A 12,666-nucleotide genomic window follows, 5' to 3' on the forward strand; every position below is an offset into this window, starting at 1 on the left:
AATTATGCCATATACTGGGGCATAGCCTACACACATCAGCTCAGAGAAAACACATTGAGGTTAAAGTCACCACCATACAGAACTTTTATACAACCAGCTCACTTATGATCCAATTTGACAGTGGGAGGAGCGTTCTGGAACTTCAAGATTAATGTCAGATAATATATACATCCTCCACCGCAACCAAAATAATTTGGTCTGCTGGGAGAGGTGAAAAAAAACAGATTAAAGATGTAGGCCAATTTGGAGGGAAAATATCTGGGACATTTTTCATCACCCCATCCAGCTGGTTGAAACTAACCGAGGAGATGACCCGGGCCTGAATTTCCTGAAACACCTACTTTCTGTTAGATACAATATCTGCCTCAAGTCAGAATCAGAATCTTTTTCAAAGGAAGTGTCCATGGTTCAGTGTTCCATTATTCTCTGGGAAAAGAATACCTCCTAGATCTGATCTTAAACAATTTAAGAGTCTGACCCAGGGTCCTCCCAAGCTAGTTAACTGGCAATCTAGCAACTGAAGCACAAGCTAGAATTTCTACCTTTAGAAATCCACATTCCAGAACATCCAGATCTTCTATTTTCTAACTTATTTAATGCTACTTCTTCTGAAAGTGCATAGATTCTTAAAAATCCTACAGTGCAGGAGAAGGTCATTTGGCCCATCAAGTCAGCGCCAACAATCCCATCTGGGCCTTATTCCCATAACCCCACATATTTACCCTAGTAATCCCTCTAACCTATGCATCCCAGGACAGTAAGGGGCAATTAAGCAAGTCCAATGCACCTAATCCGCACATCTTTGGACTGTGGGAGGAAACCCACTCAGACACGGGGAGAATATGCAAACTCCACACAGAGTGACCCAAGCTGGGAATCGAAATCAGGTCCCTGGAGCTGAGAGGCAGCAGTGCTAACCACTGTGACACCATGAGTAATGTGAATGACTCACTCTGCCAACATGCATTAACACTCCATTGCCAAATTAAACATAACTTGTGAGTCAGGAGTCCAATCTCCCCCTACATTAAGATCCATCTGAAAAGGTAATGTTTGGGCAATTAGTCAGATTTTAAATGGCTGTCTGGCGCTTAGGCAGACGAGGTCAGCGTTTTGCCATTGAAAAATTTTCTAAAGTACAAACGATGCCAAAGTCTACATATCAGGAAAGGAACAGGCACTTATCTTTTTATTCTGACTAAGGAGTGCAAAGCGAAATCGCATGCTGAAGTTTGGTTTATGATAGTGGCTTTGTGTGTTCATTCACAGTCTAAAATACAACTTGCATCCAGATTCTTAATAAAATGTTTTTGCTTTGAAAGTTGAGAGCATGTTTGAAAATCGCAATGTCTAGTTCTGATCATAGGAATTTATGCCATCCAAAAAGTTAGATATTGGGCAGCACAGCCACACTCCTGATCATAAATGCTGGCATTTTACCTCATTGTCCGTTCGAGGCTCATAAAATGCAGCCCGAGGCCAATGGAGATTGCCGTTCTGCGAGCCTTACCCACCCTGATTCTGGGGCAGGTGAGGTGGTAAAATTCCAGCCAGAAAATTCAGATTAATTACAGAGCGCCTGAAATATGTGACATAAACCTGATGCTTTTTACAAGGACATTCACCGACGTGTAGATTGAAACACTGAAGTTCTGAAAGATCATTAGTGTGAGTTATTGAGATTAAAAACAGAAAAATGCTGGGTAAACTGAGCAGATCTGGCAGCATCAGTGGAGAAAGGAACATTCTGAATGCATATAACTATCTTCCAAAACATAGAACAGTGATATGGACTCAGAAGGTTTAACTCTGTTTCTCTCCTCACAGATGCTGCCAGATTTGTTGAGCTTTTGCAGCATTTTCTGCTTTTATTTCAGACTCCCAGCATCTGCAGTGTTTTGCTTTTATTTGAGTTATTGAGGCGACGTGTCACTGGTTGTTCAGTTGGTAGCGCTAAGGCAGAAGGTTGAGGATTTGAGGCCCACCACATCAGACTTGAGCACAAAAATGCAGGCTGACACTTCAGCACAGTACTGAGGGAGTGCTGCATTACCTGGAGCTGCTGTGCTTTGGATGAGATGCTAAACTGATACCCCTTCTGCCCTTTCAGGTGGATGTAAAAGATCTGAGAGTACTACTTCTAAGAATAATAAGGGAGTAGTCCTTGAATGTGCTTTCCAATAATGATCCTTTATTCAAGTTCACAAAGAAACATTATCTAGTCTTTACCTCATGGCTGTTTGTTGAGCTTTAATGTACAAATTTGCAGCTGCAATGCCTTCATTACAGCAGCGAATACACCTCTAAAGTACTGCTTTGGCTGTAAAGTGCTCTAGTTCTTTAGTGAAAGCTGTTGAATGATTAACACTGCCACCTCATGGCGCCAAGGACCCAGCTTCAATTCCGGCCTCAGATGACTGCCTGTCGTGTCTCCCCGTGTCTGCGTGAGTTTCTCCAAATGCTCCAGTTTCCTCCCACAATCCAAAGATGTGGGGGTTAGATTGATTGGCCATTATAAATTGCTCCTTAGTGTCAGAGGGATTAGCAGGGTAAGTACATGGGGTTACAGGGATAGGGCCTGGGTGGGATGGTAGTTAATGTGGACATTACAGGCCAAATGTCTTCCTCCTGCAAACGTAGGGATTCTATGAATCTATGACAAATCCAAGTTTTTATTTTGGACAGGCTTCTGTTTCCCAATTTGCTTCATTCCTTATCCTTCGTGAATTGTCCTCTGCCCCACACAATGCCCTATGTCATTTATGGGACAACCTAGTGTCAGATTTCTGCCAATGCTACTGCATAACCAGCCACTATGGAAAAGCCAGGTCTAATCCACTTCATGATGTGGATGTGCCGGCGTTGGACTGGGGTAAACACAGTGAAAAGTCTGACAACACCAGGTTTTAGTCCAACTGATCGGTTGGACTAAAACCTGGTGTTGTCAGACTTTTTACTGTGTCTAATCCACTTCACCACAGGAGAAATGCCTGGCCCTGGGGCTGAAAGCAGGCACTCAGTCTGTGGCTTCCCTGGACGCATTGCGACACGTAGAGACAGCAGTTGAGGGAGCAAATGAGCATTTACAGGAATAAAGTTTAGAAACAGAGGATTGGGAAACAAAACCTGAGCCAAAGAAGATATTTAAACCAAAGAAAAGCAAACCAGAAAAAAAAAATCCAAAATAATGCAGTGGCATTTAAGGAAATTGTGCAAACAGAAACAAAATAAGGCCAGAGCGTGAGCAGCTCTAATAGGATCGACCACAGATCACACTGCAATGAACAGCTATCAGAGTGCAGGAACATAATCAAATCAATGACTGACAAGAGGATACGAGAGGTCTCACAGATCTGGGTGGCAAAGGAAACCCGACACACAAACAATGTCAGAATGTTTACAAAAGTTTGTTCATGCAGTTTGCCATTCTTAATTACAACATCTGACCTGAACTAGGAAGCAAAGGGGAAAATATAGTCAGATGTTACCTCTTGTAATTTGCTCTCTTCAAATCCACACATGTACTGAGAAGTAACAATTCCAGAGAACTGCGCAGTTGCATTTTTCAGCTGAACATGACAGCTGTTATTCAGAGTCCCACAAGCTCAGAGGGTCAATCTCAGACCTCACAATCTGATACTGAAATTTGAAGTGCCCAATTCTCGATCAAACCACAATATGACACTTGATTCAAGTGGGGAATGCTGTTTTCCTCCCATTATACCGTCCACCCATAAATGATTTTCTTCAAATGTGTCATTTCCAAAATGTTGAATTTTACAAGTAGAATATTGGGTAGAAATAACAGACTTGTCCCTCCTCTCCCTGACAAATATTAATGACAGTAAAAAGTCTGACAACACCAGGTTTCAGTCCAACCGATTTATTTGATAGTAAATCCACTAGCTTTCGGGTTAGCCCCTTCGTCAGGTGAATGGAGAGTTCTGGCCTCAGACAGAGCATATAAAGCACAGACAGTTTACAGATTACTGATTAGAATGCGAATCTTTACACCTAACCTGCTGTTCAAGTCTTAAAGATATCCACATCACAAATATTAATGACCCAGACCCTGGTGTACAAAGCACAATTTCAAAATTTGTGAACGATACAAAACTTTGTACTGTGACCTGTGAGGATAGTGTAGAACTTCAAAAGGAGTTAGTGGAGTGAGCAAATGACATGAAATTTAATGCAGAGAAGTGCAAAGTGCTAGGAAGAACACAGAGACCGTGGCCAGCACGGCCACCCCAATTCTCCGATGGCCTTGGGCAGGATTGTACGAACCTCGGGCAGATGCGCCAATAAAATTTCGCCCAGTGTAAAACAAAGGACACAAAATTCTCAGGAAGTTGCAGGGCCAAAGGTTTCCCAACTTCACTTCTCGCCCTAACAGTATAAATATCATCCCATGATTAGCATTGCTGTCTCACAACACCAGGGACCTGGGTTCAATTCCAGCCTCGGGTCACTGTCTGTGTGGACTTTGCAAGTTCTCCCCATGTCTGTGTGGGTTTCCTCCGGGTGCTCTGGTTTTCTCCCGTAGTCCAAAGACGTGTGGAGTAGGTTGATTGGCTATGCTAAATTGCAGTTTAGTGTCAGAGGTTAGCAGGGAAAATAAATGGGGTAATGGGGATTGTGATTGGCACAGACTCATTTTGCCCTGTAGGGATTCTATGATATGCTATAGTCTTAAGTTCTGACAAAGGATCATCCAGACTTGAAACGTTGGCCCTATTCTCTCTCCACAGATACTGTCAGACCTGTCGAGATTTTCCAGCATTTTCTGTTCTTGTTACAAGAGCAGAGGGACTTGGGTGTATATGCACACAAGTCACTGAAGATGGGAGGCCAGGTTAACAAGAGTGGTTAATAAAGTATACAGCATCCGAGTCTTTATTAATAGAAGCATGGAGTACAATTAAAGCAAGGAGTTTATGTTTAGCTCCTAAAGAACACATGTTCAGCCTCCACTGGAGTATTGTGTTCAGTTCTGGGCACCACACATTAGGAAAGATGTGAAGGCATTAGAAATATTGCAGAGAAGATTCACAAGAATGGTTCCAGGGATGAAGAACTTCAGTTCTGCAGATAGATTAGAAACATTGGGACTGCTTTTCTTGAGGACGAGGAAATTTGATAGTGGTATTCAAAATCATGAGGGAGCAGGATGGAAAAACTGTTCACATTGGTGAAAGGATTGAGAACAGAGGGAACAGGTTTAAGGCAATTGAGAGAAGTTCACACAATGAGTGGTTAGGATCTGGATTGCACTGCCTACGAGTGTGGCAGAGGCAGGTTAAATCAAGTCATTCAAGAAGGAATTAGATTATCGTCTGAAGTTGTAGAGCTACAGGGTGAAGTTGAGGGGAGCGGCGTTGGGTGAGTTGTTCTTTGGAGAGCCAGCACAGACACAATGAGCTAAATGGCCTCCTTTTATGCTGTAACAATTCTGTGATTCTGAGACCTTTGACTATCTACAACTGCACCCACCAATGTCAAAGGTGGCCTGTTAAAGTCTAATAAGACTGTTAAAGTCTAATAAGAATATTTGAAGTTTCCATTCGCTCCCACATTCTGTTTATTGTGTGTAGCCTGAGACACTGAGGGAGCAGAAAGGTTGTGGAAGATGCAGTTCCAAAGCTGGTCTGAGTACAGTGTTGTTTTGTTCATATCTGCCAGAAAGCTTCTATAATATATGTACATATATACACACAAGGCTGTGCATCTCTAATACATATAACCATGAGTGTATCTGCCAAAATGTAATTGAACACTCTGACCTAAGCTCTCAATCTCAGCTGTACAATGGTATATGCTTAATGCAAACCAAATTCTCCAGACCCCAGAGGACAAACAGCAATTTTAATAGTGAATTGCATACAGTTCTCCATCAGATGCAATGAGCTAGTTTTCAGCAAGTCACATGACCAGAGGCCTGGTAGTAGGGGGTTTCGTGTGGGAGATTCCAGTCTGGCCCTATATTTGATCTTGTTCTCCTGGAGGCAAGATCAATTATTTTCAGGGCTGCTGATAGTTGCGGGTCAGTGGGAAGCAGTGTAATTCTGCATGGCTTTTGTACATTAACCCTCCAACAGGTTTAATTGTTTGTTTGTAAGTCCCTCAGGAGATGATTGCTTTTCTGCAATATCACTCGATTGCAGTTTGATCCCCACTGCTGCAATCTGATCATTTTGCTTAACTGGAGCTGCTTGTTACGCTGGGATTTCACACAGCTTACTGCTTAATAGGCTCCACATACAAAACACTACACTTACACATACTACAAAATCATCTACATCATCAGTTATTTCATCCTGAGTGCAGAATGTGAAAAATTCCATCTCCATCACATTGATTCATCTCTGTGCAAGTTACAAGTGTAACTTAAATATAAAACGAACTACGGTTTAATAGTGGGCCAAACAGGCTCCTTCTGTGTTGTACAATTCAATGATTCTACATACTACATAAGTGCAGCCTTTGAGAGTCAGAACACTTGCACAGTCCCAGATAGAAGATAGTTTGACACCATCTAGGACAAAGCAGCCCATTTGATATGTATCCGTTCCACAAACGCTCACACCATCCACCAACACGTACTAGCAGCAGTGTGAACCATCTACAATATGCGCTGCAGGAACTCACCAAGGCCCCTTCAACAGCAACCTCCAAATCCATGACCACTACCCATCTAGAAGAACAAGGACAGCAGACACCAGCACCTGGAGGTTCCCCTCCAAGTCACTCACCATCCTGACTTGGAAGTATATCACTGTTCCTTCACTGGACAAAATCCTGGAACACTCTCCCTAATAGCACAGTGGGTGTACCTACACCACAGGGTCTGCAGTAGTTCAAGAAGGCAGCTCACTACCATCTTCAGAAGGGCAATTAGGAATGGCCAATAAATGCTGGTCATGCCAGCGATGCCCACATCCTGTAAATTAATTTTAAAAATCTAATTTCAGTACAGATTCATGGCAAGTTGTCGGACACATGACCGACAGCTGCATCTCTAGAATTAACAGCATGTCACACAAATCTGAGGAAGGTGGTAAGCTGCTACTCAGTAGTTGTGCCTTATTCTTTTAATCAAGAGGTTGTGGGTTCAATATCCACTTCTAGAGACTACGAATACATAATTCAGGAAGACTATTAAAAGTAATAAAATGCAACTGAAAATATAAGTTTTGTTAAGATTAAGTCATACATTTTGGTAGGAAGAATATGGTCACCCCTTACTCACTGGAAAATGGCAGCATGGTGGCACAGTGGTTAGCACAGCTACCTCAGCATCAGGGGCTCGGGTTCGATTCTCAGCTTGAGTCACTGTGTGAAGTCCGCACGTTCTCCCCATGTCTGTGTGGGTTTCCTCCAGGTGCTCTGGTTTCTTCCCACAGCCCAAAAGACATGCTAGTTAAGTGCATTGACCATGCTATATTCTCCCTCAGTGTACCCAAACAGATGCCAGAGTGTGGGGTCTAGGACATTTTCACAGTAACTTCATTGCAGTGTTAATGTAAGCCTATTTGTGACAATAATAAATGAACTTAAAAATAAAGATAGGATAGACATCAGTAAGCTGGAGTTACACGTATCATCAAAAGTAGTGATGCAGTGGTGAAAATTATTATAAATAAAGTACTAGGTTCATTTCTCAAAGGGAAAAGTGAAAATCAGCAAACATGTTAAACATGTATAGAACCTTGGTTTGCAGGACTTGGGAGTCCTGTGAACAGTTCTGGTCTCTGTATTATAATAAGAAAAATGACAGACTGGAGAAGGTCTAAAAAAAAGTATTTCAATTATACCAGACTATAAAGTTACACTTACCAGAACGATTGAACAGACTGGGGATCTTTGTTCTGGAAAAGAGAAGATTGAGGAGTGACCCAGTTGTTAAAATTAAGAGTTGGTTTGATGGCATGGTTATGGAGAAGGTTTCTCCATTTGCAGAGGACACCAGAACTAGGTGCATTTATACAAGATGTAGGAGGAACTTCTTTACACAAAGTGATAAGAATGCTGAATTGACTACCGCTATAGTAACCAAAGAAATTTAATATAAACCCATTTAAAGGGAATCTAGATAAACACAAGAGGGAGAAAAGAATGAAGGTATTTATTGATAGGGTTAAATGAAGAATGAGAGGGTGCAATACAATGTTAATTATTCAAGATGCCATGATTTGTATGACATTAACTGTCCATTTCTCAGTTGGATTTAAGATTCCATTACACAATATGAAGCATAGGGAAGTTATCCAGACAAATATTTATCCCCCAACCAACACTATCAAAACACATTGTCCGATTGTTTCTCTCATTACTGTTTGTGGGAATTCACTGAGCACAAATTGACTGTTGTGTTTGCCTATATTAGAACAAAAGTAATTCATTAACTGTGAAATACTTCGAAATGTCTTGAGGATAAGATCGATCTTTTGACAGTCATTATAAAGTAGATTAGATGGCCGCAGGGCCAGCTTGCTTATGCTTACAACATACAATTTCCACCTCTATTTAAGAAATATTTACCCCATCTTTTGGAGACTTTGAAACAATCCGTCTTTAAAAGCCTCTCTAAAACCCACATCTCATAGCAATTGCTACTGATTAAAAACAATAGAAATAACCTTTAGTTTCTTACAGAATCACATCATTTGGAATGCACTCTCTTCACTTATTCCATTCCTGCGAAACGAGCAAATTTGTCAACGTTTCTTTAGTAATTCTAACTTTTCATTCCTGCTATGGTTCAAGTGACATTTTGCAACATGGATCTGATATCCAATCTATAGTCGGGTGCCCAGAATTGCATACAACACTCCATGGTCAGCATTCTCTGGATGTCAAACATTTCCTCTCATTATATCAAATTGCGAAATACAATTGAGAGCAGTTGTTTCAAGTTTATTACCACCGTCTTTGAGTTTTGCACTGTGAAATCTTAAGTTAATCTCTCCACCCAGATACCTTCCTTATTGTTCTTCCCATCTCCTTTTTCTGCTTTTGGATCCAGAAAAATAACCAGCTCCCAGCAGACACCAGGTACCTTTGTCTGGAAAGCATGGACCATTTTCTGTATCTTGGAAGCCACTTGCTGATGAAGATGGGTATAAATGACAAAATTCATTATCATCTCCAATGTGCCAGCTCAGCCTTCAACTGACCAAAGAAAAAAGGTTTTTGAGAACCAGGACCTCTAACCCAAAGTAAAGGTCATGGATAATCAGTCATTCCTTGTGCTCCTTTATGCTTTGTAGACTTGGCCCACCTACAGCAGGTACCCCAAAGCAGTGAAGAGGTGGTGTCTTTATGAAGTATTCTAAATCTGGTGGCAAGAAAGGCAATCAAAAAGCATCATCTTCTCACAAGCCAAATTATCCAGTAATGAGCTAATTCAATCAAAATCAGCTCTGCTGGGTGGGACGTAAAGTACATGCCCGATACCAGAATCCTGAAGGAACTGCTCTACGCTGAACTCACTGACAGCAGAAGGCCCCCAGGAGGATGGTAGAAACACTTTAGGGATAACCTCAAAGCATCCCCAGAAAGTTCAGACAAGCCCTCTGACTCACAAGAGACTTGTGACCAACTGAAATGGAGATGACTCACTCAGGAAGGCACAAACATGCCGAGAGAGTTTGTCAGAACATGTAGAAGCAAAGTCAAGGCATGGGGAGACCACACAAACTTCCAAACACTCCATCCACCCAGTCCTTCAAGCACCAATTACCCCATGTGGCACAGTCTGCAGAACACACATTAGACCTAGCAGCCATTCCAGAACCCATAAAATGAGAGGATGCCAAATAAGATATTTAACTTTCATTACAACTCTCCAATATAGCATACCATTAAATACGCTCAATAATTGCTTCAATCCCTTCCTCTTATTCTTCTAAGACAGTTAGCATCTATATTCCAGCTGTGAGAAATGTCTCACTGTTGTGGTCCTACGCTATGAATGCATGTTGTCGCTAGAAATGCACCCTTTTGATGGTGATAGTAGAGAACACGCTTCACATAGTAGCACTTTACCTGAATGATCAGAAAATGTGCATTATATAAAAAGTCAGATAGTTCAAATATAAGTGAGTAAAGGGAGGGTGGGAGAAAGGAAGCTAGCAAGCTAGAATGTCAGATAGGAGGATGATATCCAAAGATCGTGCTCAATATACTGATCAATAGTACAAAGTTGAGGAACAGTTAGAGCAGACGTCCTGTGCTCGAGTAGTTAGCAGGGATAAACCATTATAGAAAACTCTTTAGTCCGCAGCGCTACTGTTGCCCACACAGCTGTTATTAATGACCACACGGAATGACAGTTTTTCACCTCTTGGTTTCACGTGAACAGATCATGGCAGTAAATTAGCATGGTCTTAGGAAAAACAAACACAATTGGGATTCCACACATGTGCCACAGACATCACTCCTAATTGTTTGCAGAGGATGGGGGAGCACTGCTTTGTAACAGGCTTAGGGAGTTAGCAGGAATTACTGACAACATTCAGCAGGGCTGAGCTTTGTAAGCTTGCTTTACTTGTTGCAAAACTGGCCCCTACTGTCAGGATTCCAACTGACAAAAGTTTCGGGATCAAATGGAAAGAAAGACATCTCACAGTGCTTCTGAAGATATATGTCTCATGTGGCTAATGCTGAGCCATATAAACATAGAACGTGCCAGGTTTGTTCCCTGCTCGAAGGTAAATTAACTGATTTCATTGGCATCACTCCCAAATCCAAGGGTAGCAAAAGTAGGCAATAGAAATCTCCCGACATCACTATTCAAGCCTCCAGCTGATACCAGACAAATGAGAAAATTGTCAAACTTAGCATCTTTATCTTGTAAATATTTACTATCTGAGTTTCTATCAAGACTATCTCACTCCTCTGACCTTCCCTCCCCAAGCCATCCAAACAGGAGCATTAAGCAGGCCTGCGTATCACTTTAAACACTTCACCTTCAGAGAGGCAGATTTGCATGGTTGCCTACCCACTAGGATTAACCTGTAACTTCCTGGAGTTGGAAGACTAATCCCCAAAAAACATTGCTGCAGGCAGCCAGGAGAAAATCATGGGGATATCAAAAACACATTTCACGTTCTGATTTTCTTTGAACATTTTGACTCATTGGTTATAAACATATTGAGATGGAGAAGATAAATAGACTGAGTCAAGAATCATCCAGTCAGATAAGCTGTTTCAATGGGAAGGCAGCATGCCAGAAGGATGGACAAGACGGGCAGCCAGGAGCATGGGGTTGTGCACTTAAGATGAAATCTTCAGGAACCCCATATTTTCCCTCTCAAAACGTATCTGGTCAATTCAGACTCAGCTAATGTTAAACTGGGTTGATACTCTCAGGAAGTAGTAGCACTTTGCTGTCTGCCTGTTTAATTTATTTAACTGTAGCAGTCCCTAGCTCCTTGTGGATTTATTTGGGTAAGCATGTACACTTGTATCAGAGCACATATACTGTCTTTTGACTAGTCTATTTCACCTGTGCACACACCTGAAATCTTGGCTGCAGAGGTTGGAATACTCGAATAAAGGCACAGCTTCTGCGTAATAGTTCTATCAAGTCTTGTGTATCACTACCGTAATGTTTGATGTAGTCTCTCTTCCAGTGTCACCACTTCAGCCAATTTACTTTGAAATCTCTCACTTTAGGATTTCACCAAATTTTAAGGATGAAAACGATCCCAATGTCGCCACTGCAGCCACCTTTAAAGTTGGTCTTGTAGACCAGGCCTCAATGCCCCTTGCTTGCTTGTTCACTCATGACTGCTGCTGATTTTCACCCACACTAGGTAGACATGCATACATCAGGTGCCTCTGAAGGCCTGGGGCATTGAAATTCTCAACATAGGAACTCTTGGCAGCACTTGGGCAGAAACTCTGCCACAAATAAGGCCATCCACATTCTTCAACATAATATCTGGAGCCAAAGTACCTAGGTCCCAGCTACTCCAACAAAAACACAGTTACTGCAGGGAGCACACTAGAACCACCATGTATTTTTGCAGCCCAAATCTCCAGTAAGCAATAGTGTTGTAGACCTCATCGTGACTGGAGTTCTCAACAGTTGTGCCAGAGGGCTTCACTGTATCCTGTCACAACTATTACAACCTCATAATTGGAACCTAGTTATACCCATTTGGAGTCATGAGGGCATCTGTCCATATATTCTGAAGCAATCGCAAAGTTCACATTTTGGATAATTACAGAATAAAATGTCCTTCACTGACCTCCAGTGGAGATTAATTGGTGCAGTCAGACATTCAACTTCCTTTTAAACATCACTGTGCAATACATTCTTGTTTAGGAGCATGAGAGAATACCAGAAATACAGATGGCCATGCAAATTGTCAAGTTATTAGTGAATTATGTAGAGATAAATTTCCTTAAAATATGACCTTTCATTCTGGTATTCAAAATGCACAGTACTCCAACAGTGGACAGTTTGGCAAATCTCTGGCAAATACCCAGGAAGGCAACTAGAAGCTCAGAGACTGGGGGCCAAATCTTTATCCTCCTACAACCTAGAAGAACATTCAATGCTTTATGTGGATGTGGATTCAGTCAGAATAAGTAACTATTTTACTATTTATGATGAGGATATAAATTTAAAAAGTGTCAGGGTCATGTATATTAACC

This window comes from Carcharhinus amblyrhynchos, chromosome 26 (genome assembly GCF_965287045.1).
Source record: "Carcharhinus amblyrhynchos chromosome 26, sCarAmb.v2.hapA, whole genome shotgun sequence".
In the NCBI taxonomy this organism is placed as follows: domain Eukaryota; kingdom Metazoa; phylum Chordata; class Chondrichthyes; order Carcharhiniformes; family Carcharhinidae; genus Carcharhinus; species Carcharhinus amblyrhynchos.